Below are 27,276 nucleotides of genomic sequence, written 5' to 3'. Positions count from 1 at the left end.
GAGATCATGACCAAGGTCGAAGTTGGACACTCAGCCGACTGAGCCATATTTAAACTCAACATGCCGAAATTTAAGTCCGAAGAATAAAAATACAACTATTTATGAGAGATATTGGGTTAGAATATCCCAGAGAGAAATGTAATCTCATCCTTCCAGGCTATGAAGATAGGTGTAAGACTACAGTGGGTACCATCCACACACTCATTTACATTCCTTTTCTGTAAGGCTTTGCCTGTTATTCTGAATCTAGTATTGAATATATATCACATTATAATCAGGAACCATAATATCCATGGTAATTTATACATGATTGAATTCTAAATGTTAAAAAGGATTCTGAACAGATTAATCTGAACAATACATTTAATTTAAAAATCCGTAATCAGGCTTTATAGTTTCTTTTAGTTTCTGGTTCTTATTTTTCTCACTTGCATGACCTTGGTCTGGACTGTGTCCTTTCGCAGAATGTGTTGAGAAAAGCAGCATAAGTATCCTAATGCTTGAGGTTTCCAAACTGTCTCCATAGATGCAAACCTCTGTGAGGAGAAATGTAGACTCTGTGAAGAAAACCAAATTTAATCCAAACCTTGAGCTGAGAGCAATACCCTGAAGTTAGTCTGACAAATTATGCAACAGAGGGGACACAGCTCCTTTGTATTTCTAGTTGACTCTTAAGATTCCATCCTTCTCTTACTTACGTGTTTATTACAACATTTATCATTTTCACTCTTATTCTTTTCGACTTTATTGTAAAATAAAATTTTTAAAATAAACTTCTCCCTTATATGCAATCTTTTCTCCAAAGAGAAGAGAGCTCTGAAAAGATTTCTTTAGGAAAAAGTATGTTCAGAATGGTACTTTTAACTGTATCATTAATCTTCCCCAAAGTTCTGTGAATTGAATAATAGGCAGGTGGGAACTGAAGCAAGGAAAAAAGTGTCATTTTCCTTCTTTTCATTTCCCTTTAACAGTGTGCATGGTATCTAGAGAGGGAAATGACTAAACATCTTCACTTTTATACTTTTTTCCCAAAAGGTATCAAACAGTAACTTTGTCTCAGACAAAACTGCTCAAAACATAGAAGTAAAAACCAAAACCAAAGATATACCAGTAGCTAAATACCTTAGCTATCTAGAGAATCAGATATCTGGCAAAACACTAGTTGATAAGATAGTAGAGAAACATGTAGCATATAAAAAAATCTTCTGACTTAAGCTAATGCATTTTAATTGAGAGAGACCTCACTTTTTATTTTTCAATTGATTATATATTAAGAATATAAATAAACCTTCTGTCATAAAAGTCTTCAATATTTTCTCCTGACTGTTACTTAATTTAATTTTTTTAATTATAGAAGTTTCATAGTTATACTACCCATTTATTATCCATTTTCAAAGCTACCCATTTTTTAACTTGCTGTTTTCTGCTTTGAGTGTGATGGTCAGAATGGCTAATCCCTCACCAATATTATATAACTACTCTTCTAAATATATTCTTCTTTCTTTTATGAGTTTATTTTTTTACATTTCATTTTTAAATTTATTTTAATACATAGTAGGATGGAGGGATCCCACATTTCTCATATATTAGGAACACTCCCCTACAAAAAAAAATATTTTTAGAGAATGTTACGTCCTCTTGGTTGGAGTCTTAAGATTAACTTTTGTAGAGTGAATTAGGTTAAAGAGTTTGTGATAGATTGGTAATCTTCCTTTTAAAGTTAGGCAGATTTTCCCTATTACAATGTTACTGTTTTTCTGAATTTAAGAATTTATTAAATATCTAGTAGATGACCAGGAATTAAGCACTGAGGATAACTGGATTATAGAGCTGCAGTATCTACCCTCAAGCTCATGGTCTACTTGGGGTAGGTCTGAATGTAAGCAGATCCCTCCTGAGCACTGTATTAAAGGCTGTGCCATTAGGCTGTGCCTAAATGACCTTTGTAGCAGCGAGGGTTCCCAGAGGAGGCGATATTTGAGCTGTGTCTTGGAGGATGAATAGGGATTCACCAAGAAGACAGAAGCAGAGGGCATTTCAGGTTGAGGGAACAGCAACTGGCAAGATGCACATGTGAAGTATGCCAACACATTGAAAAAATTATGAGAAGTTTGCTACAATTCAAATAAATGTGACAGAAAAGATACCGTGCTTGGAAAAATCAATCCTGTGGCCGTATAGAGGAAGTATGGGAAGAGAAGAGAAAGTAGAGGCTATTGGTTAAGTTATTTTAATAGCTCAGGTGAAATATGATTGTCTGAAATTAAGTCATAGCAATAAAAATGAGGAAGGAAATAGAATAGAGAAGTACTTGGAAAGTAGACTCCCAGGTTTTTATTCGGTAAACAGAGTAGTCATACAAAAGCCAGGATATAAGTTAAAGGAGGCAACTTTGGGAGATCACTTACCTCTGCAGATACTGAGTTTCAGTCACCCAAAGACCATCCAGTCAACTATTGGTAGTTGATATCTGAAATACAAAAGAGCTGTCTGAGGTGAAATTAAATCTTTGGGAGTTATGAATTTATAAATTGAGAATCGTAAACTCAAACGTCTACAGGTCATGGTTGCTGCCTAGGCAAGGGAAGTAAGTGAAGTGGATAATAATGAATGGGGGGGACTGTCATGAGCTGGAGAGAGCATGTCCAATCTGAGGGGGGCAGTTGTTACTCTGCTCCAAAAGATCGTTGATGTGGGACTGTGGGGTCAGTGCAGCCAGTTTGTTTAATCTTTTAAGAGAAAACAGAAACTTGGATTTTATTATAAGCTCTAACTAGCTTAAGATTTTTAAAAATCACTTTTTGAGCCAAAACAAATTAGTTGGCTGGTTACACCAAGTCCATGGACACTTCTGTTGTAGACGGTATTGCAAATTATAAACCTAAATAAAATTCCTAAGAAAAAAATGTAGTCTAAAGTGAGAAAAGGAGAATCTCAGATTGCAACTCAAAAAACTTGAGGTTGAAGAGATAGCCTTGTACAGGTACTGTACAATGTAACTCATATATTTTTAGTGGTGGGAGAGTAAAAGTAACATTTTATTTTGAGACATAAAGATGTGTGCCATGAGAAATTCAGGATTATCAACTTCAGATAAGCCTTCAATTGTGGCAATCTTCCTACCTTTCATTAACTCACTCTCATCTATCACCCCTTCATTTCAAATCTCCTCCATTGCCTAACCCTCACCTCCAACCCCGGATATCCTATTTTAGTTGGTGACTGCATGACTCCACTCATGCTTTATGTAGGAAATAGAAACTATCAGAAACTTCCTGTACCCTTGATATGAAACACATGATCTTATCTTCTGTTGCTCTCTCCTGTCATTCTCCGTCCAGCTCCTCAGAAGTCTGACACTCTCAAAGACTTGTCTCTGAATCTATTCAGACACTGTCTCAGTCTATACCTAGATTTATGTATGTTCAGGCCTCTTTCATTAACAAGACTGAGGAACAAAACAACCACTCCTAACCCCACAAGTTTCTCTGGCTCATTCTGTTATCTTTCTTCCCTTTTCAGTCCAACTTTTTGAAAGAACCATATATACACCCTGTCTCCAGTTCCTGTCCCCCACTCACTCCTTAGCCTATCTGATCTAGCTTCTGTTTCAAAACCCTACCAGACTCTCTCTTGCTAAGGTCAGCAGCTACTAAACCTACTGAAGGTTTCAGTCCTCACCTCTCTGTCCTCTTCATGTCATTTGACCCTGTGCCACTCCACTCTTTGTGACCTACAATTCCCCGGGCTCTCCTGGGCTTCCTCCTACTCCTTCTTTAGATCATGTCTCATTCTTCACTTCCCTTGGGAACCCTGCCTTTACTGGTTTAAATCTCACTATTATATGCTCTTTGAGGGCAATAAAACTCCCCTTTGTAACAATTTTCACTGTGAAATTTTATATTTGTGTGCTTTCCCTGCTCATAAGCTCAAGAAAGGCAGGAAGCATTGCTGGACTTTCTCATCTTGATGGTGCACTGTCCCTGGTCGAAGGCCTGACCCAAGTAACTAGTTGAAGACCTGGGGTTAATAATTGTCTGTCTAGTAGATGAATGACTAACTGAAAATGAATGAGCTGAAAGCCTGGAACCACAAATAATAGAGGCTGCCTCACTTACCTAGTATGTGAGGAAACAATTGGAAGACGGGTTCGTTTCAAGTTATTTCATATTTGGATAATTTCCATGTTAAATTTTTGTTCAACATACACCAAACATATATTTCAGGAATTTATCTCAGCAGAGTTGTTCTAATCTATTTAATTTTTCAATCATTTTTATTTTTAGTTTTTATTCTTCAGCCCACATTTGATATTTAATACAACCTCTAGGTGGTATGATATAAAAATAAGTAAGACTTTCTCTGCTCTTAAAGGCATAATTTTTCCTCTTTCTCTATTTAATATTAACAGTTAAATTAAAAGTAACATTTAAATGCTCATTTATTTAAATAGCTGCGTATGCAGAGAAAGTAAGTATAAGAATGCTGAACAACAAGCAGAAATCATAAAAAGCCAATTGAAATAATATTAAAAACCTTTTACTCTACCCAAAATACTTTTACATCATAAATACATCCATGTAAAGAGACTATATCTAGAGAAGTATATAAAGTATCTATATTTAGAGATTGGCTAAGAGTGAAAACTTAGAGTATGAGGAATGGACTAAATATTATTGCTTATGATCATGAAATATATTCTTTCAGTGGTCAGCTGGAGCACTTGTCATTAGCCAAGGTGAACTAGGCCAAGTCTTCAATACTAACTGAGTGTTGGACTGAGCACTGAGAGGAGGAGGAGATCAAAGGACACATAGGTTTCTACATGTGTTGACTAGGGAGAATGAACAGAATTATTTCTAGAAGTTTTCAGTTTGGGCCGCCAATGTGTAACTAAATAAAAACATATTGAAAATAGTCCTATAGTAGGAATTAGGGAGTTCTTGCTTATAAATATCATTTTGGTAGTAACTGATACATCAATGATGGGTGAAGGTCAGGGATCAGTCAACAGTGTTGGATGTCATGGAGGGGTCAAGCTGCATTGAAGATGAAAAAGTCCTTTGAATTTTCCAATTAAATACATATGAGAGTCTAGTATATGGATTTGGAGTTACAAAACAGAATTTTTTCTGGAACCGAATATGTGAAATTCAGTCTATATCAGGACAGCCTGTGTACAAATTCCAGTTTTGTCATCTTTGATAGACGACATCAGTCAAATTAGTTTACCTCTCGAAGTCTCAAGAGTTTCTCATCTGCACAGTAGAGATAACAATACCTGCCTTCCAATGTTTGGGAAAGAATTAAATAAGATATTTAGTACAATGTCTTTCACATAGTAAGTGCCAAACATATAGCATTGACAATGAGGAAGACAACCATCTCTGTTTATGGAACGGTCAGGACAAATACAAAAGAAGGAAAGAGATTTTGAATCAACACAGGGATGAGATTTGAAAGACCGAGTTGTCTAGATGGAGGGGAGTATGATAGTATGTAATGAGTTTCCCATTACTGGAAGAAAGGAATAAACAATCGTTTGACAGGAAGTTGACAGTGGGGCTTGAGGCATGATACACAGGTTAACATTCTAGTTTTATGATGATATTAGCTCCCCTCAGGAATAGGAGATAGATGTGTGGGGTATGTAATTTTGGGAAGAGGGGAAAAGAGACAACTTTCTTATAAGATTAATAGAAAATATGATCTATTATCACAGCAAAAAAAAACAATACCCCCGACTGGACAATGACAATTTCCTGGTCAAATGCAGAGTGGTAGCTATTATACACAAACACTTCCCCAGGCGTTTCTCTGCCCACTCATTGATTTTATGAACAACAGCCTCATTTCTTTTACTGTGAGGTCAAATATTTAGGAGAATAAATAATTTCCTCTTCAGAAAAGGTTGGGAGCTCTGATTTATGGGAATGACAGTATATGTCATTTTCTACAAAAAGCTGAATTGTGAAAACAGAGCATTTGGTGAGTGACGGGTAGTAGTGTTACTGAAGAATTATTCAATTAAGAAAATAATTACCTATAGAAATTTTTAAAGGGAAACTCCAAAATGATTTCACTTTACTCTCAATGTTTGAAGTCCACACAGGACGAAGTAAATGCTAATGCAGCCATTTCTGAAGACTGTTCTCATTGTTTTTAGAGCAGTGGTCATGAGTGACTAGAGCCATCCCCATTTGGTCTGGTGACAATAACTCTTTATTCTTGGGATCACTGGCTACAACTAACAGTGAAAATTCAGGCTATAAGTCTAAATGATATTCACAATCCTAGACTATTACCAGCTCAAAAACCTGAGGGATTCTAAATATTAAGATAAGATTTAGCATGTCATTATTCTTCGCAGGAAAGCATTTCAGATAAATGTTTCTAGTCCCCAGATCTTGGAGAGGTAGAGGATTCTTTGTGCAATAATCCCTCAGAGGAAAAACCTTGAAGGAGCCCTATTTTTCCTTACAATGTATGAAACTTGAGCATATGAAATGGTCGTTATACACACATCAGCTCTAAATTCTCCAGGGGAAGAACTCTTCCAGCTGTAAACATACTGAAGAGAACAGTTCTGGATCTGATTTCCTACCAGGCTAGTAGACTTAGAAAATGTATTTACAGTTCACTCACAATATATCCTGAGTGCACCATTACGTATATAGGTCTCCAAGGACAATACTCCATACGTTCTGAATGGGAAATAAAATCATCAGGATTACAGTCTTCTAAGACAATCTTAAATCACACAATGTATCTTGAGTGGTAATTATGAGAAGTGCATCAAACTAACTCCCATTCATGTAGGGATAAAGAGTAGAGACAGGTTCCTTTTACCTGGGCAATGTAAATAAGGCTATGTAGCAACATGTTAGCAACTTGGCATTCTTAGATTTAATAGTCACTGTTCTACAAAATGGTGTGTGATATTATTAGACTCCTGACTGGAAATATTTTATAATTCTATGGAGGCATAAATTGGACTTCAACATGCTGCAAGGCTAGAAAGTTTGGATTAACTAGTGAACGAGTGGATGAGTCTAACTGACTATTCAGTATCCACACATGGTTTCCCTCCCTCTCTGTTTTCATCTTATTTTTACTTCCCTTCCCCTATGTTCATCTGTTTTGTTTCTTAAATTTCACATATGAGTGAAATCATATGATATTTGTCTTTCTAGCTTGACTTATTCCACTTGGCATCCATGCTGTTGCAAATGGCAATATTACATTCCTTTTGATCACTGGGTAATATTCTTTTATATATATATTCCAAATCTTTATCCATCCATCAGTCAATGGACATTTGGACTCTTTCCACAATTTGACTATTGTTGACAGCGCTGCTATAAATAATGGGGTGCTTGTGCCCCTTTGAATCACCATTTTTGTATCCTTTGGATAAATACCTAGTAGTGTAGTTGCTCAGCTGTAGGGTAGTTCTATTTTTATTTTTGTGAGGAACCTCCATACTGTTTTACAGAGTAGCTGCACAGCATGGATTCCCACCAGCAGTGCAAAAGGATTTCCCTTTCTCTGCATCCTCGCCAACATCTGTTATTTCCTGAGTTGTTAATTTTCACCATTCTGATAGGTGTGAGTTGGTATCTCATTGTAGTTTTGATTTCTATTTCTCTGATGATGAGTGATGTTGAGCAATTTTTCATGTCTGTTAGCCACCTGCATGTCTTCTTTGAAAAATTGCTTATTAATGTCTTCTGCTCATTTCTTTACTGTATTGTCTGTTCTTTGAGTGAGTTGAGTTTGATAAGTTCTTTATGGATTTTGGGTAGTAACCCTTTATCAGATATGCCATTTGTGAGTATCTTCTCCCATTCCGTTGGTTGCTTTTTAGTTTTGATGATTGTTTTCATTGCTGTGCAGAAGCTTTTTATCTTGATGAAGTTCCACTGGTTCATTTTTGCTTTTATTTCCCTTGTCTCCAGGCACCTGTCTAGTAAGAAGTGGCTGCAGCTGAGGTCAAAGTGGTTGCTGCCTGTGTTCTCTAGGATTTTGATGGTTTCCTTGTCTTATGTTTAGGTCTTTCATACATTTTATATATTTGTAAGAGATCTTTTCTTTTTCTTTCTTTCTCTCTTTTTCTCTCTCTCTCTCTCTCTCTCTCTCTCTCTTTTGAGAGAATCCAAAAGAGGGGCAGAGAGGGAGAGAGAGAATCCAAAGCAGGCTCCACACTGTCAGTACAGAGCCCAATGCGGGACTAGAACTCACAAACTGTGAGATCATGGTTTCCTGTCTTTCATCCATTTTGAATTTATATTTGTGTATGAGTAAGAAAGTGATCCAGGTTCATTCTTCTGCATGTTGCTGTCCAGTTTTCCCAGTACTATTTGCTGAAAAGACAGTATTTTTTCTAATGAATATTCTTACCCATTTTGTCAAAGATAGTTGGCCATACATTTGTGGGTCCATTTCTGGGTTCTCTATTCTGTTCCCTTGATCTGTTTTGTGTCAGTACCATACTGTCTTGATGATTACAGCTTTGTAATACAGCTTAAAGACTTGAATTGTGATGCCTCCAGCTTTGGTTTTCTTTTTTAACAATACTTTGGCTATTTGGGTTCCATACAAATTTTAGGATGTTTTGTTCTAGCTCTGTGAAGAATACTGGTGTTATTTTAATAGGGATTGCACTGAATGTGTAGACTGCTTTTGGCAGCATAGACATTTTAACAATATTTGTTCTCCCAATCCATGAGCATGGAATGTTTTTTTTTTTTTTCATTTATTTGTGTCTTCTTCAGTTTCTTTAATAAGCTTCCATAGTTTTCAGTGTATGCATCTTTCATATCTTTGTTTAGGTTTATCCCTAGGTATCTTATGGTGTTTGGTGCAGTTGTAAATGGGATGAATCCCGTGATTTCTCTTTCTGCTGCTTCGTATAGAAATGCAACGAATTTATGTACATGGAAATTAAACCCTGCAACTTTGTTGAATTCATGTATCAGTACTAGCAGTTTTTTGGTGGAGTCTTTTGGGTTTTCCATGTAGAGTATCATGTAATCTGTGAAGAGTGAAGATTTGACTTCTTCTTTGCTAATTTGAATGCCTTTTATTTCTTTTTGTTGTCTGATTGCTGGGGCTAGGACTTCTAGTATTGTGTTGAGCAACAGGGTGAGAGTGGACATCCCTGTTGTGTTCCTGACCTTAAGGGGAAAGCTCTCAGTATTTCCCCATTGAGGATGATATTAGCTGTGGACCTTTCATTTATGGCCTTTATGATGTTGAGGAATGTTCCTTCTATATAATTTCTTGGGGGGACGTGGTTTATCAAGAAAGGATGCTACATTTTGTCAAATGTTTTTTTTGCATCTATTGAGAGGATCACTGGCTCTGTTTTCCTTTTGAAATCCTTGGCTCATGGCAAGAAGCGCTCTCTAGAACTTTTCCTCCTTCCTTCCATGCCCTTGAAGGTTAAGGAGTAGTAAGAGCTCTTTCTTATTCCTAGCTCAGGGCATCGTCCCTCTCTCATATGTTTTCTCACACTCTGGTAAATAGCCCCTTTATTAGAATCATCAATTGCCTAGTTTGGGTGTACATTGATTTCCTATCGGAATCCTGAAGAATACACCCAGAAATAGTCACTATTCCAATTTTTCAGGTGATGACACTGAGCCTTCAAAAGAACTTATCCTGGATTATAAAGATTGCAGAAATTTCATGCTAGGTAGCCATGAGTTCAAATCCTGTATAACTTTGAGCAAATCACTTAAGCTGTATAAATTATGTAACTTCATTTTAGCTGTGTGAGTTGGGGCAAGTTAAATTCTCTGCAGGTCAGTATTCACCCATGCAAAATAACTCCAGCACATAAGATATCTGTGACTATTGTAAGTGATAATGCATTTGAAGTAATCCTCATAGTATCAAGCACAAAGTGGTTACTAAAAACTGTCAGTTTCATGTCCTAAGAAGTCCCTACAAGTCATAGTGTTTGGTAAAATTTTGGATATAGTTTGATAATTTCCGACTCAGAATCAGTAGTCTGAAGACTAAACTTTTTCGCCTTTATTATTTCTAAGTACATCTTTGTATGCACTGTTATCAAGTAAGATTCTTGTAGGCTTTCCTTTGTTGTTTTAGTCTTTGTTTTTGCAAATTTAACTATAGAATTATGCTTTAAATTCCAAGAGATTCTTCTACTTTATATTCCACAGTAGTAAATTTAGATAAATATTATGAAAACAAAATTTTCCTATTAGCTTTATAATTTAAAAATGTTCTTGGCAGCCTGGCCTCCTATAGAAAGTTTGCATCAAAATGACTTTTACTGGTGATGCTAGCAAGCATCAATGCTAAATCTCCCTTTTACGGCCTTTTACTATTGGTGTATTTGATAATTACTTATCTTACACAGAGGGACATATTTAACTCAAAGCAATTTCTAAAAGTATCTCAGAAGATGGAGAACAACCTTTCTGCACAGCATTTGATTTGACATAACTTTTCACATTGGGGATTTTCAGTTATTATCAGAAATCGTTTATAATCCACTTGGCAATAGATGTAGCATTGGACTGCTTTATTGAATCCAACTTTTTGTCCAACATGCATATTGATTGGAATATGTCAGCTTTATGAACATTACAATTTTGTTACATTTAACATAGCTGTCACTTGGAGATCTCAAATAGTGGTGCACTGGGCCTGATCATACCAGGAAAACAAATAATAAATTGCTTATTAAAAAAAAACCAGAAACATATTTTAGGCTTTCAGACTGCCAATTTAAAAAGAGAAGTTGTCTTCTTTATTTTTTTAAGTATAGTTGACACACAGTGTTACATTCATGTCAGGTGTACAACTTTGTGATTTGACAAGTTTATATTGTGCTATGTTCACCACAAGTCTAGCTATCTTCTGTCTCATTACATCACTATTACAATATCATTGACTGTATTCCTTGTGCTGTGCCTTTTATTCTTGTGATTTACTCATGCCATAACTGAAATCCTGTCATGGCGAAACTCTCCCTTCTGGCAACCATCAGTTCTCTGTATTTATAGGTCTGATTCTGGTTTTTGTTTTTGTTGTTTTTTATTCGTTTGTTTTTTGTCTGATTTTACTTATGAATGGAATCATATGGTATTTGTCTTCCTCGGTCTGACTTAATTTGTCATAATACCGTCTAGATCCATCCATGTTGTTGCAAATGGCCCATCTCATCCTTTTATATGGTATATGCAATATTCCACTGTATGTATATGCCACATCTTCCTTATGCATTCATCTATTCATGGACACTTAGTTTGCCTCCATATCTTGTCCACTGTAGATAATGCTGCAGTAAATATGAGAATACATGTATCTTTTGGAATTAGTGTTTTCATTTGTTTTGGGCAAATACCCAATAGTGGAATTATTGGGTGACATGGCAATTCTATTTTTAATTTTTTGAGAAATGCCAATACAGTTTTCCACAGTGGTTAGATACACACCAGCAGTGCATGAACATTCCTTTTTCTCCACATCCACACCACCTTTTGTTTCTTTTTATTTTAGCCACTCTGACAGGTATGAGGAGATATCTCATTGTAGTTTTTTTTAATTTTTTTTAACATTTATTTTTGAGAGACAGAGTGAGACAGAGCGTGAGTGGGGGAGGGGCAGAGAGAGAGAGGGGGTACACAGAATCTGAAACAGGCTCCAGGCTCTGAGCTGTCAGCACAGAGCCTGACATGGGGCTTGAACTCATGGACAATAACATAATGACCTGAGCCGAAGTTGGCCACCCAACAACCTGAGCCACCCAGGAGCCTCTCATTGTAGTTTTGATTTGCATTTCCCTGATGGTGACTTATGTTGAATATCTTTTCATGTGTTTGTTGGCCTCTGGATGTCTTCTTTGGAAAAATGTCTATTAAGGTCCTCTGTCCATTTTTAAATCAGATTGTTTGTTTTTCTTGGATGTTGAGTTGTATAAGTTCTTTATATTTTGGATACTAACACCTTAGCAGATCTATCATTTGCAAATATCTTCTACCATTCAGTAGGTTGTCTTTTTGTTTTGGTGATGATTTCCTTTGCTGTACAAAAGCTGTTTGATGTAGCTTCAAAAGTTTATTTTTGTTTTTTTTTCCCTTGCCTTAGGAAACATATCTAGAAAAATGCTTCTACAACTGATGTCAAAGAAATACTGCCTCTATTCTCTTCTAGGGTTTTTATGGTTTTGAGTCCAACATTTAAGCCTTTAATCCATTTTGAGAAATTTTTGTGTATGATGTGAGGAAGTTGCCCATTTCATTCTTTTGTAAATAGCTATCTCACTTTTTACAGCGCCATTTATTGAAAAGATTGTCTTTTCCCCACTGTATATTCTGGCCTCCTTTGTTATAGGTTAGTTGACCATAAAATGGTGGGTTTATTTCTGGGAACTCTACTCTGTTCTAGTGATCTTATGTGTCTATTTTTGTGCCGGTACCATAGTGTTTTTATTACTATATCTTTGTAGTATATCCTGAAATCTGATATGTAGTACCTCCAGCTTTGTTCTTTCTCAGGATTCATTTTGTTATTCAGGGTCTGATGTGACTCTACACAAATTTCAGTGTTATTTGTTCTGGTTTTGTGAAAAATGCTGTTAGTATTTTGATAGGGATTACATTAAATCAGTAGATTGTTTGGGGGAAATACGGACATTTTAACACTATTAACTCTTACAACCCATGAGCATGACATATCTTGATGTGTCATCTTCAGTTTCTTTCATCAGTGTTTTATAGTTTTTGGAGTACAGAGCTTTCACCTCTTTGGTTAAGTTTATACCTAGGTATTTTATTCTTTTTGGTGCAATTGTAAATGGTGTCTTTTTAAAAATTCCCTTTAGTTATTAGTGTAAAAACACCTTACCGATTTCTAGCTATTAATTTTGTATCCTGCCACTTTACTGAATTTATTTATTATTTCTAGTAGCTTTTTGGTAATGTCTTTTAGGATGGTCTAGTTTTAGCATCATGTCTGCAGATAGTGACAGTTTAACTTCTTTACCAATATGGATGTCTCTTGTTTGTCTAATTGGTGTGGCTAGGACTTTGAGTACTATGTTGAGTAAAAGTGGTGAGAGTGGACATCCATGTCTTTTCCTGATCTTAGAGGGAAAGCTTTCAGCTTTTCACCATTGAGTGTGATGTTAGCTGTGGGTTTTTCTGTAAATGACCTTCATTATGCTAGGATATGTTCCCCTTAACCCACTTTGTTGAGAATTTTTATCATGAATAGTTGTTGAATCTTGTCAAATGCTTCTTCTTTTAATTAAAAAAAAACTTTAATGTTTATTTTGGAAGAAGAGAGAGAGACAGAGACAGACAGAGCGTGAGTGGGGGAGGGGCAGAGAAAGAAGGAGCACAGAATCCAAAGCTCTGAGCTGTCAGCGCAGAGCCAGGTGCCAGGCTTGAACTCACAAACTATGAGATCATGACCTGAGTGGAAGTTGGATGCTTAATCGACTGAGCCATTCAGGTACCCCTCAAATGTTTTTTTTTTTATTTTTTGCATCTGTTGAGATGATTGTATGGTTTTTATTTTTCATTTTGCTGTTGTGGGAGATGATGTTGATTGATTACTATTAAATCACTCTTGCATCCCCAGAATAAATCCCACCTGATAGTGGTGAATGGTCTTTTTAATGTATTGTATGCAATTTTCTAATATTTTGTTGAGGATTCTTGCATTTATGTTCATCAGGGATATAGCTGTAGATTCTTTCTTTCTTTCTTTCTTTCTTTCTTTCTTTCTTTCTTTCTTTTTCTTCTTCTTCTTCTTCTTCTTCTTCTTCTTCTTCTTCTTCTTCTTCTTCTTCTTTTGGTGGTATCTTTTTCTGGATTTGGCAACAGGGTAATTCTAGTCTTGTAGAATGTATTTGGAAGTTTTCTTTCCTTCCTCTTCTATTTTTTGGAATAGTTTGAGTAGAATAGGTAGTAAATCTTTCTTAAATGTCTGGTAGAATTCACCTGTGACTCCATTTGGTTCTGGATTTTTATTTCTTGGTAGTTTTTTTTTTTTTTCTACCAATTCAATTTTGTTGCTTGTAATCAGTCTGTTCAGATTTTCTATTTCTTTATGGTTCACTTTTGGAAGAGTATGTTTCTGGGAATTTAGCCATTTCTTCTAGGATTTCCAGTTTGTTGGTGTATAATTTTTATAGTATTATAATCCTTTGTATTTCTGTAGTATCAGTTGTTACTTCTCTGTCATTTCTGATTTTATTTATTTGGATTCTTTTTTTCTTGATGACTCTGGCTAAGGGTTTGACAATTTTGTTTAAAAGAACCAGCTCTTGGTTTCACTGATTTTTTTATTATTATTTTTATTTTTAGTCATTTTTATGTCATTTATTGCTGCTCTGATCTTCATTATTTCCTTTCTTGTACTCACCTTGGCTCTGCTTTTCTTTTTCTAGTTACTTTAGGTGTAAAGTTAGATTATTCACTTGAGCTTTTCCTTATTTCTTGAGATAGGACTATATTATCACACATTTCCCCTTTAGAATTGCTTTTGCTATGTCCCAAAGATTTTGGACCATTGTGTTTTCATTTTCATTTGTCTCCATGTATTTAAACAATTTTTTTTGATTGCTTCATTGACTCACTGGTTGTTTAGTGTTATGTTGTTTATCCACATATCTGTGTGTTTTCAGGTTTATCTTGTGATTTCTAGTTTCATACTGTTGTAATTGGAAAAGATTCATGGTATTATTTCAATCTTCTTAAATTTACTGGGGCTTGTTTTATGGCTAATATGTAATCTACTCTGGAGAATGTTCTATGTGCACTTGAAAAGTATGTATTTTATTGTTTATAGATGAAATGTTCTGTATATATTTGTTATGTCCATCTGGTCTACTGTGTCACTCAAAGACGTTTCCTTATTGATTGTGAATGGATGATACATCCATTAATATAAGTGGAGTGTTAAAGTCCCTTACTATTACAGTGTTGCCATCACTTTTTTTTCTTTATCTCCATTAATATTTACTTTATGTATTTACTCATTCCAGTGTTGGGTGTATAGATGTTTATAATTGTTATATCCTACTGTTGGATTAATTTCTTTCTCATTATGTAGTATCCTACTTTATCTCTTATTACAGTCTTTGTTTTAAAGTGTATTTTGTCTGATATAAGTATTGCTATCTTAGCTTTTTTTCCCCACTTCCATTTGCATGGTGAATATCTCTTCATCCCTTCACTTTCAGTATGTACATGTCTTTCGGTGAGTCTTGTGTAGGCAGCATATAGATGGGTCTTTTTTTTTTTTTAATCTATCACACAGATAGATTCCTAAAATCTATCACACAGATAGATTTTAATCTATCACATAGATTTAATCTATCTATATGTCTCTTTATGGATTATAGAGTCTATTTACATTCAAAGTGATCAATAAAGATGATCAATCATAGGTGTGTACTTCCTGCCATTTTAAATTTGCTTTCTCCCTGTTTTTGTAATTTTTATTTGTTTCTCTCTTCTCTTAATCTCCTTGTGATTGTAGAGTTTCTCTAGTGTTATGTTTGGCTTTCTTTCTCTTTGTTTTTTTTGTGAATCCATCAAAAATTGTGTGGACATTTTGGGTTTGTGGTGACCATCCACTTCATATATAACATCCTAAGTAAATAGCAGTCTATATTAATTTAATGGTCTTTTAAGTTCAAATTTATTCTGAAAAAAAAAAAAGAAAAGAAAAACTTTCCTTTTCCACCCCTTTCTTCCATTTTTACTTTATTCTCCATGTTTTATGTGTATATTCTCATAATTTACATATTTTTATTTATAATTTTCATATGTCTAATCATGGTCATTTCTTTTCCATTTTCAGAAGTCTCTTTATTATTTCTCATATGCTGGTTTAGTAGCGATAAACTCTTTTATCTTTTGTTTGTCTGGGAAATGCTTTATGTCTCCTTCAAATCTGAATGGTAATGTTGCCAGATAGAGCATTACTGGTTGTATATATTTTCCTTTCAGCACTTTGAGTATATATTGCCACTCCCTTCTGGCCTGAAAAGATTCTGCTAAAAAATCAACTGATAACCTTGTAAGTTTTATTTTGTAAGTAACTTTTTGTTTCTCTTGCTTATTTTAAGATTCTCTTTTTATCTTTAACCTTTGATATTTTAGTTAAGTGTGATGATGTGGACCTCCTTGAGTTCATCTTGTTTGGGACACTATGATTCTTGGACTTGGATGTCCATATCCTTCTTAGTTAAGGGAAGTTTTCAGTGGTTATTCAAATAAGTTTTCTATTCCTTTCTCTGTTTCTTCTGGGACACGCATAATGTTAATGTTAGCTTGGTGTTGTCTAAGAGATCTCTTAATCTGTCCACATATTTTAAAAAAATTTCTTTTTGTTGTTCATTTTGTGTGCTTTCAATTACCCTGTCTTCTAGATCACTAATACATTCTTCTGCATAATCTAATCTATTGCTGATTCTCTCTAGTATGTTTTGTTAATGTTATTTATTTATTTTGAGAGAGAGAGTGAGAGGGCATGAGCAGGGGAGGGGCAGGGGGAGAGGGAGGGAGAGTTTCCCAAGCAGGCTCCATGCTCAGTGCAGAGGCTGACTTGGGGCTCAGTCTCACAACCATGAGACCATGACCTCAGCCAAAATCAAGAATTGGAGGCTTAACCGGCTGAGCCACCCAGGCACCTCTGTCTAGTTTTTTTTCTTTTTAAATTCCAGTTATTGTATTCAACTCTGATTTCTTCTTTTAATGCTTTCTATATCTTTATTGAAGGTCTCCATGAGTTCTTCCACTTTTCATCCCAATGAGTATTTTTATGATCATTACTTTAAATTTTTGATCAAGCATATTGCTTCTATTTAATTTAGTTCTTTTATGGGTATTTTTTTCTTGTTCTTTTGGAGCATATTCCTCTGTCTCCACATTTTGCTTGCTTTCTGTGTTTGTTTCTATGTATTAGGTAGAATGACTACTTCTCCTAAATTTGAAGGAGTAGTCTTGTGTATGATGTCCCCTATGCAGGCTAGGTGTGCTTGGTTCTTCTGCTGGTTGACTAGCGGGAGTGTGGCTGTATATGTTAGTTACTCTCTTTTAAACTGTGGCTTTTACAGAAAGAAGAAAAGAGTAAATAGTAATGTTAAAATAAAATAAAGAAAAAAGGAAAAAGGAAAAAAAAGAAAAACAAAAGAATAAAAAAAACCCAAAATAAGACAAATTTTAAAAATTAAATGAAATTCAAAAGTTTTTTAATTAAAAAAATTAAAGTGGCTTATTCTCTGTGCCCTAGTACCACAGAAGCTGCCATGGGCTTTCAGACCCTGGGCTCACTGAAGTCACAAACTAGCTGTGATGAACCAGACCAACCCATTATGGTGTCCAGACTCCTCTGGCCTAGGCTTTTAACATTGAGTGGAAACATAAACCATGTCATTCTCCAGTCCTTCTGACTTGGATAGTGTTCCTGCAGCTTCATATACATTTGGTGGACTCGTAGTGTTGTCTTATTGATAGGCTAGTTGCTCTTTTATTTTTTTTTTTTTTTAATTTTTTTTTTCAACGTTTATTTTATTTTTGGGACAGAGAGAGACAGAGCATGAACGGGGGAGGGGCAGAGAGAGAGGGAGACACAGAATCAGAAACAGGCTCCAGGCTCTGAGCCATCAGCCCAGAGCCCGACGCGGGGCTCGAACTCACGGACCGCGAGATCGTGACCTGGCTGAAGTCGGACGCTTAACCGACTGCGCCACCCAGGCGCCCCACTAGTTGCTCTTTTAAACCACAGCTTAATTTCTGTGCCCAAGAACAGAGGGATCTGTTCTGGGTCCCTCAGTGCTATCCTTCCCCACTGCAGTTCACAGTTGAGGGTGGGGCTTCCCTTTGTTATATGTCTCTGTCTCTCTTGCTCTTCTATGAATGGTTGTTCTGAAACTGTTCAGTCAGCCCTCAGTTTTTCAGGAGGATTTGATCTATTAATAGGTGTAATTTAGTGTGTGCCATGAAGAGGGCTGGTCTGGTTCTATGTCACAGTCTTGGACCACACAAACTCCTAAAACTAAAGTTGTCTTTTTTTTAATATATATTAAAGCCTCATTGTTACGGATTTTAGAGTTGAAAAAAAGGGTGGAAAGAAAGCTATTGTTAATTGGCTATCCACATGTGCCAGGTATTCTTCATATGTTATTTAAACATTCCAACAGTCTTACAGCTCAGGAATTACATTGAGTTCACTGAGGTTCAGGCAGATTGAGTATCTGACCATGAGTCACCCATCTGAGAAGTAATGGATTTGGGTCTCAGGTGTAGACTTCTCTGATTTCCAAGTCCAAGCACATTCCACCCCCATCCAATCACCAGCTCTATGTTGCCAGTGCAGCAATTCATTAGAGGATGGCTTTTTAAAAAAATTGCTAAAAACTTCATCTTACTTGATATTTAGACTATTTTCTTAGCTTCTTACTCATCTCAAGAATTCCTCTCCCCATCCAGTTGTTCTGTTCTCACTTTAGGGTCTCATCATCTCTTACCTGGATTGTTGCAATACCATTGTAACTTGTCTTCTTGAGTCTAGTTTTGTGCACTCCAATAAATTATCCGTGTTAAAATATTAAACACAAAGACCTGGTTATTAATCCCCATTGAAAACCTTCCATGGCCCTTCATCACCAGTGAGATAAAGTCCGAATTCCTCAGTGAATATTTATTTCACAATCTAGCTCCTGACTTAAATATTCATCAACCAAGATAATTTCTTATACTGTTTGTTCCAGACATACAGAATTTCCCTAAATCCACCATCCTTTTCCATGCCCCCTAGGATGCTCATGTTTCCCTCAGTCCACTCCCATCTTACCTGGGGAATGTTTATTTATCTTTCAACTTTCTGCTCAAAAGTTTTCCTTCCATTGAAGTCTTCCCTGTCCTGTTTGAATTCTTTTATGCCAAAATCATTATTTCTGTTTGTAAAAGCAATATTTTGCTGAAGTTATCTCTTTGCATTTTGCCTCCTAACAGAGTTTGGACTCTGCAAGTGGAGACTGTGTCTATATGTTCAATAATTATTTATACACAAATCTACTAAAACCTTGAGAGTCTAATCCCCTTTTATAAGCAAATACCTTCTCAGTCCAGTACTGGTACACTACACAAACCCGACCAACAAAAATTAAGGACATTTCACTCACACGTCTCCTGTTATGAAGGAAAAAGACAATGAGTTTTGGGAGCAACAGACATTTGGAACTGATTAAACAAACCCCAAAATTTCAGGCAACTAATGGTGTCTCTCCTTGAGCATTCAGATCTCTTGCAACATGAGTTTTCTTGTCTCTATTGACCCTATGGCAATATTGACAAACTAAGAAATGTAAATAGTAAAATGGAAAGGAAAGAAGCAAGCAATGGACATAAGCACTAGATAAGCCCTAGATAGGATAATTATATCCTCTATAATTGAAAAATAATTTTGGCATAATTAAACAGTCATTAATTCATTTCTTCAATAGAAAATTGGATTGCCTATATTTTCTAAGCAGATATAAAAATTGCATCAGAACTAACACTTGGTTCCATATGACATTGTCATACCCACAGGTGCCCCAGAGAACCCTCTGGCCACCAATGCCTCCTAACTAGTGTTCACATTTGTAGCCTCAAGCCTGTGCTAATACAGGAGCCACTAGCTACATGTGGCTATTTAAATGTAAATTTAAATTAAATTATAAAAATTTTAAAAATTAAGTTCCTCTGTCACACTAATCACATTGATGTGCTCAACAGACACAAGTGGCTACTGTATTGAATGGCACAGATATAGAACATTTCCATCATTGAAGAAATGTTTACAGGAAAGTTCTGTAAGCATTTCTATTTGCCCTGGACATCCCCACTAAGCTAAGCTCATTCATGAATAATTTTATGATATCATGTCCTTGCTTAGAAACTTCTGACAGGTTTTCTTACTGCACCAGAACAATGCTTCCCAAAATTTAATGTAAATTTATATTACTTGGAGATATTGTTAAAATGCAGTCTCTAACTCAATAGGGCTGAGGTAAGCCCAAGGTTCTGCATTTTAATTCTCAGCTCCTGGGAAATGCCAATTGTGTTCCTTTGTCACCTGCATTTTAAAATTCTCCATTCTTTCACCAGCCCTAGCTGATGTTCATTGGCTTCTAGAATGCTTCTTTGATCCAGCAGCTAAGTTTCTCAGTAGTTCCAACTGATAACATGCTCACTCGTGCTCTCTTCCTACATTCATCCAGGCTTCATCTTCATCTTCAGGAAAGCTCTCCCTAGTAGTTCAGGCTTGCCCAGTCACCTCTTTATGGATGGCTCTCAAAGGTCAGTGTGCAGAGGGGTTACCTCAAGGGAGCTTGATAACTACTCAAACACTACTGCAGGAGATTCCAGTCATTAGGTTTGAGATGGGCCCAAGAACCACTTATTAATGGGTGATTGATAAGGTGATTCTAATAACAGTATTTCCCTAACCAAACTGATAAATGTTGTGTTAGTATATTTATCTATATAACTGCTTTTTATACTTAAAAAAACTTATACATGGGGGCATCTGGGTGGCTCACTTAGTTGAGCTTCTGACTGAATTCAGCTAAGGTCATGATATCATAGTTCATGAGTTTATGCCCCACATTGGGCTCACTGCTGTCAGCACAGAGCCCACTTCAGATCTTCTTCCCCCCACCCCCACCCCCCGGCTCCTCCTCTGTTCATGTGTTCTCTCTCAAAAATAAAAATAAACATTGTAAATTTAAAAAAAAAACTTACACATGATCTTACACTGATATACAATTGCTTATAGTGTTTTTGACTCAATCTATTTAAGTCTAAAAAATGTCTAGAGCTGTGGACTTCAAAACTGATCCCTTATTGGATCCCTTGGGGGAGATTTTAAAATCCTCATGCAAGAGACACTTTCCCAAAAATCCTGATTTAATTGTAAGGGGGTATGCATTCTTTTGTTTTTCAAAGCTCTGTATTAATTTCCTGGGGCTGTTGTAACAGAGTACCACACATTAAGTGATTTAAGACAGACATTCATTCTCTCATAGTTCTGGAGATCAGAAGTCCTAAATCAAGGTGTTGGCAAGGCCAGGCTTCCTCTGAAGCCTCTAGAAAAGAATCTGTTGCGTGTTTTTCTCCTAGCTTCTGCTAGTTGATGGCAGTCCTTGGCATTCCTTGGTTTATAGCTGCATCACTCTACTTTCTGCCCTTTTCCTGCATAGTCTTCTTCCCTGGGGAGACTGTTTTCAAATAAAGGTCACATTCACAGGCATCTGGAGTTAGGACTTCTACATTTCTTTTTATGGTGCAAATTCAACCTGTAAGCTCCCTAAGTTATTCTAATATGCAGCCAGGTTTTAGGAACTATAGGTCATTAAGCACACATTAGAATCACCTACGGGGGCTTGATAATACAAGGATTGCTCAATCCAACCTCAAGATTTAGTAGGGCTGGGTTGGGCCCAACAATTTGCTTTTTTTGAACAAGTGTCAAAAACACTGGTGTAGGAGAAAGGGAAATGAAATAGGTTTATATCTCTCCTGTCCTTAGAGAAGCATCATAGGTATCACCTGTGAGCTTAGGAGAAATGTAGAATTTTAAGCCCACCCCAGACTACTGAATCAGAGATGGCATTTTAACAAGATTCCCAAGTAATTTGTCCATTAAATTGTTACAAGCACTGTTGTATATATTAAAAATAAAATTATTCTTAAACGGATGGTTAAAGTAGCAAGGGATGGGTAAAGTAATAAATTAATGAATAATGAAGCGAGTCCTCAGTGACCTATCTCCTAGGAGACAGAAAGTAGGCCTTAGAAATCTATTGACCAGGAAGTTGTCTTACCAACCGTGAAGGGAATGGTTTGTTACCATAGTGGCTACAAGGAATCTGCCTTTTGGTTCTTCAGCAATTGAATGTTCTCTGCTTATTTGGCCTTTTCCAGGCTTTACCAAGAAGTTCCACACTCCTCCTCCCCAATGACCTCATATTAACATTTTGTGGCTTCACTATCAGCACTTTGTTATTTGTGCCAAAGTCTGAAATAGGAGGCTGGCTGGAATACAGAGAAGCACAGCACAGTGTAGATTTAGTGATGAACTGGCTCTGGGCCAAAAGGGTAGCAGGTAAGTTTCAGAGTTTCAGCTGAAAAAGAAAGAAAGTCTTTTAGAAAGCTTAGAGCCAAGTCAAAACATGCCATATATGATTTTCTTTTGGCAGATATACTGTAAAATAAGAGTAGACCAAATTCCCCAGGTAATAGTAATTGACCTATAAATGTCATTATTGATAGATTGTGTTTCTGGAAACATTGTTCTAGAGCTAAAGTGCTCATGTGAATCTCAGAAAGGAATTTAGAATCAGGTTTTGAAAGTCTTTCTTTTTTCTCTCAGCACTACTGATTTCCATTTTCCTCTTTGAGAGTTGAACTTTTTTTTCCCCCTAAGTAAGTCATGTCCCTGAGCGATTACAGTCACCTTCTGGAAGCCCCAAGTTTTCTCAGAAAAAGTTATTTTTGAAAGGCCACTGGCTGTCATTTTTTCACGGAGTCATTTCACAGCTGCATTGACTCATTTGATAGACCAATAGAATTAATATAACGTTTGCTTTTTTAATCGGCCAATCTGAGGAAGAGTTGATATTTTAATAAAATGGGAATTGTTTGGAGAGGCAGTCTGATTTCAGAGACCAATGTTGCTCATAGACTTCACTCTGCTACGTGGCTTAAGGAATTTTCCTTTAATATTCTGTTGCCTCTTCTTCCCCTTCTGTAAAATTGGATTAACAAAATTATTAGTCTTTCTCCAAGATGTATATTAGATTTAAATAGAATACATGTCTAACAACCAAAAAAATTCTCATGTCTTTAGCCATGTAATACAAATACATTGTCATAATCACCATTTAATTTAAATTTTACTTCTGATATGAGCTTATAAAATCAGTTTCCATGTTCTGTATTCTCAAGGCAAAAGGAATTTTTGGTCTGAAACCAGCCAGTTACACACATTAGTAACTTTAGAATAAAAAACAAAATTGGGGCCTGTGGGTGGCTCATTTGGTTAAGCATCCGACTTCAGCTCAGATCATGATTTCATGGTTCATGGGTTCAAGCCCCACATTGGACTCTGTGGTGCCAGCTCAGAACCAGGAGTCTGCTTCGGATTCTGTGTCTCCCCCTCTCTCTGCCCCTCCCTTACTCATGCTCTGTCTTTCTCCATCTCTCAAAAGTGAATAAACATTAAAAAGGAATAAAGAACAAAATTAACTGTAGATATCTCTTTATGTATGCACAATGAGAAATGTTACTTACCCAAACCTAGGATGAAAAATCCTTCTCATCTCTCCACATTCTCTCCTGGTAAATTGCTGAGTCACTGTGTGTGGCAGCCAAGTTCACCTCTACTGGGTATGCCTCTGAGAATTGCCCAGGGCACCCAAGGTCCCTCTGCTATTTCTAGATAACAGGAATAGAAAAGCAGCCTGATACTATACTCTAAATAGGTGTGTGTGTGTGTGTGTGTGTGTGTGTGTCTGTGTGTGTGTGTGTGTGTGTGTGTGTGTGTGTGAGAGAGAGAGCGAGAGAGAGAGAGAGAGAGAGAGAGAGATGTTATTTCCTTCCCCCTTATTAAAAGCTGGTACAGACTCTCTGAATGTTTACACAAATCACAGATTATATAATTTGAGCATAATGTAGAGATCTTGAGGAATGATACAGTGTAACTCTAAACTCTAGTATAAAACAATGTAGATAGCCTTGATGGTGAGTCAGGAGAGCTGGGTGCTGGCTCACTGAAGTATATTGTAAATCACTTTCCAAACCAGTGTGAGGACCAAATTGATAAAGATTTTCCTTTTCTCAGACTTAACATGAACCACAGGCTGCAGATGAACTCTTTCTTACTGGGAACAGATGCAACATTCTAGTAATAACATTTTAGTGGTTTCCAGTGCTATTCCTTAGTACCATCTTTCTCTTTCCCAAATTACAAACAAGACTCTTTAATCCATCTTTGAAAAAGCCTTTTAAAATAAACTGTTAATTATTCTCCATTAGAATTAGACAAAATAACATAGTGACCGGTTGATAAATAATAAAATTAGGGATTATTTGACAGATCAAGAGTATTAGCTCTACTGGAGAAAGGAACCAGCTTATGCTCTGGAAACTACCTGCCTGGATTTGATTGAATACAAATAATGTGGTACTGAGCGTGTTACACAAACTCTCTGAGCGTTAGTTTCTTCCTCCCTAACAAAATAATAATAGTCTACATATTGTAGGGTCATTGTGAGGATGAAACTATATAAAACACAAGGTTTTTAGCATGGCACTGGTACATAGTAAATGTTTGTGAATTTGAACTGAAAAACAATCTAGAAGGGTTTGTACAGTGTATGTTCTTATGTTGAAATGCTGTCTAGTTGAATGCTTCTTAAAATGCGTTCTAGCTGGGTATTAAAATATCTTGATTATGCAGAAAATTATATTTTATTTGTTATAATGGATTTTCACTCACAACTATTTAGTTGTATAATATTTGGCTTCTTTTTGGTTGCTGTTTATTAATAACTGATCCTTCTATATTATGTTATAATCTTTAAACATTTTAATTTCCACTAGTATGAAATCAAACTTTATTCTTAGAATACATTTGCTGAATGAATACCAGAACATATATATAGAAAATGCACCTTCATAAAAGACCAGAATAGAGCATTACAAGAGAACTTTTATAATAGACAAGGCAATTTTCTGAGTTATTTAGGAGAAAACCCACTTTTTATAATATTACATGAAGACTCCAAGTTTATTCTTCATCTAATGGCTTTGAATATCTACTTTATTAAAGTTAAAAAGAATACCTTTGTATTGGGGAGATTTTGCAAATGTTAGACCAAAATGCATGTTCTTTCTACCTTTTGTTTTTCCCCACTATCCCTTCAGGGTATAAATATCAAGATGTTATTGTTGATTTATCTAGAATATGTCTTAAATCTTTTTGAATATCAAGAGGTCATTGTAAATAGCAGGCTGATAGTGTGTTGTAAAAATTTGTAGGGTTTTATACCTTTGGAAATGATCACATTATTTATTTGTATTTGAACCTCAAATTACACTCAAACACATTCAGTTACTTTGTACCCATACTCTAAAAAGAAATGGAAACTTATTACCATCCTAATGGTAACTATTAAACTCCAGAATAATAGATAAATGTGGAAAAATTAACAAGGTTTCTGACTGGAATTTCAGAAGATTTGTTGAAATAAGAAAGAAACAACTTGCCATATCTAAGATTTATCCAGAAAAAATAATTTTGTAGCTGATGTCAGTTCTATCCATAATGATTTTCAGGATTATGTGGCAACTGTGGAAAGAACTGAAATGACCACAGGAGGAAGCTGGCTAAATATCAACTAAATCATAACAACCACTCATTACATAATGCCTCTCCCTAAAACTTAGAACCAACAAAATGGGAGACTGATGCAAAAAGACAAATTTATTAATGTATCTTTAAAGGTGTAACTGCCAAAGGGACTAGATACTTGAGTTGCCTATGTAGTTTTCCTTTCCTAATATGGGTATTTAATGCTGCAAATGTCCTTCTCAGCACTGACTCATCTGCATCCACAGATTGTGATATGTTGTATAGTCCTTTTCATTCAATTATCTATATATGTAAGTTTACTTTGAGACTTCCTCCTTGACCTGTGGCTTGTTTAGAAATACACTGTTTAATTTCCAAGTGCTTGAAGATTTTTCTGTTGTTTTTCTGTTTTTCTAGTTTGATTCCATTATTATTAGAAAGCACACTCTCTATAATTTCATTTCTTTCAAATTGATTGAGGTTTGGTTTATGACCCAGGATATATTCTATATTAATGAATATTCCATGAGCCCTTAAAGAGAATGTATACAATAGCCCCCTTTTCTGTGAAAAATGTATTTCAAGAATCCCAGTGGATGCCTAAAACTGTAAATAGTGTTGAGCCCTATCTACATATACTATGTTTCTTATTCTACATACCTACCTATGGTAAAGTTTAATTTGTAAATTAGGCACAGTAAGAGATGAGCAATGATAATAAAATAGAAGTGTTACAACAATATGCTGTAATTAAAGCTATATGAATGTGGTCTGTCTGGCTCTCAAAATATCACACTGTACTTGATGGGATGAGGTGAGGTAGATGATGTAGGCATTGTGATGTAGCTGTAGGCTACTCTGTGGCCTTCTGATGTTACATCAATAACATCATGCTTCTGGATCATGGTTGACTGCAGGTGACTGAAACTGGATGGGGTTGGAGAGGACTAGGGTATTCTCATGCATGCTGGATTTTACTCTCAATGCCAATTAGATCCTATTGGTTGATAGCGTTATTCAATTCTTCCTTACCTTTGCTAATTTTCCCCTTAGTTCTATCAAATTGCCAATAGTGGGGTGTTTAAGTCCTCAACTATAATTATAGATTGGGTTATATCTCCTTTGCCTCTAACAGCTTATTTTAATGTATTTTGAACCTCTGTTCTTTAGTGCTCTGTTTGCATAGTGGACACTTAACCAATTGAGGCACCCAAGCACCCCAACTGGTGTCATTTTGATGCTGTTTTACCTAGTCTTAATCTCCCATTAATAATACTGACATTATGAGAAAAGAAGGAAAAAATAGCACAACTGTTGCTAAATACTAACCTGACATAGTAATATTAAAGAGAAGGGACTTTGTTTTGGATTTCTTAGAAGAGTAATAGATTGAAGCAACTAGATTTGTTGTTGTTCCAAAAAGCAGAAAAATAATAGTTCTAATAAGACACTTTGCCAACTTTAGTTTGTTCACACTTCAGATTAATCACACTAAAATGATTACTGGTTCCAGAAATTTGAAACTTGACCAAAGGCCAAATAATTTATTAGTAAATATTAATTAAACAAATATTGATAGATTACCTGTCACTCTCTAGGTTCTAACTTGCTTAAAAAATAATCATTTTTATGAAGTGAGTTTTACTATCTATTCTGTTTTTCTGAATCACTCCCTGAAAATCACCTCAGTAATCAAGGTACTCTTGATTCCTTGGGAGAGCCCTTGATTTCCTTGGGAGAGCCCATGTAGACCATGGTATCTCAGTTTCTTTCCTAGTAGAAAATCGCTGTCCAGTGCCACAGCATTGGTTCCAAAGTGGCAGGTATCCTGAAAGTGGCCAGAGAGCCTCCCTGACAGCCGGAAGGGTTACGGGTAATAAATGCAGC

General features: G+C 35.9%; 1 long non-coding RNA gene across 1 annotated transcript; it reads right to left on the bottom strand.

Annotated features, from left to right (window-relative positions):
• Positions 1–23,453, bottom strand: LOC115523519. The gene is made up of 3 exons (XR_003971768.1): positions 23,328–23,453; positions 2,409–2,470; positions 1–557 (listed from the first exon to the last, which is right to left on the bottom strand). It is a non-coding gene; the product is annotated as an uncharacterized LOC115523519 (long non-coding RNA).
• Positions 23,454–27,276: the final 3,823 nt, after the last annotated feature.

Source organism: Lynx canadensis, chromosome C2 (genome assembly GCF_007474595.2).
Source record: "Lynx canadensis isolate LIC74 chromosome C2, mLynCan4.pri.v2, whole genome shotgun sequence".
NCBI classification, from domain to species: domain Eukaryota; kingdom Metazoa; phylum Chordata; class Mammalia; order Carnivora; family Felidae; genus Lynx; species Lynx canadensis.
This window is presented reverse-complemented; position numbering and strand designations above follow the sequence as displayed.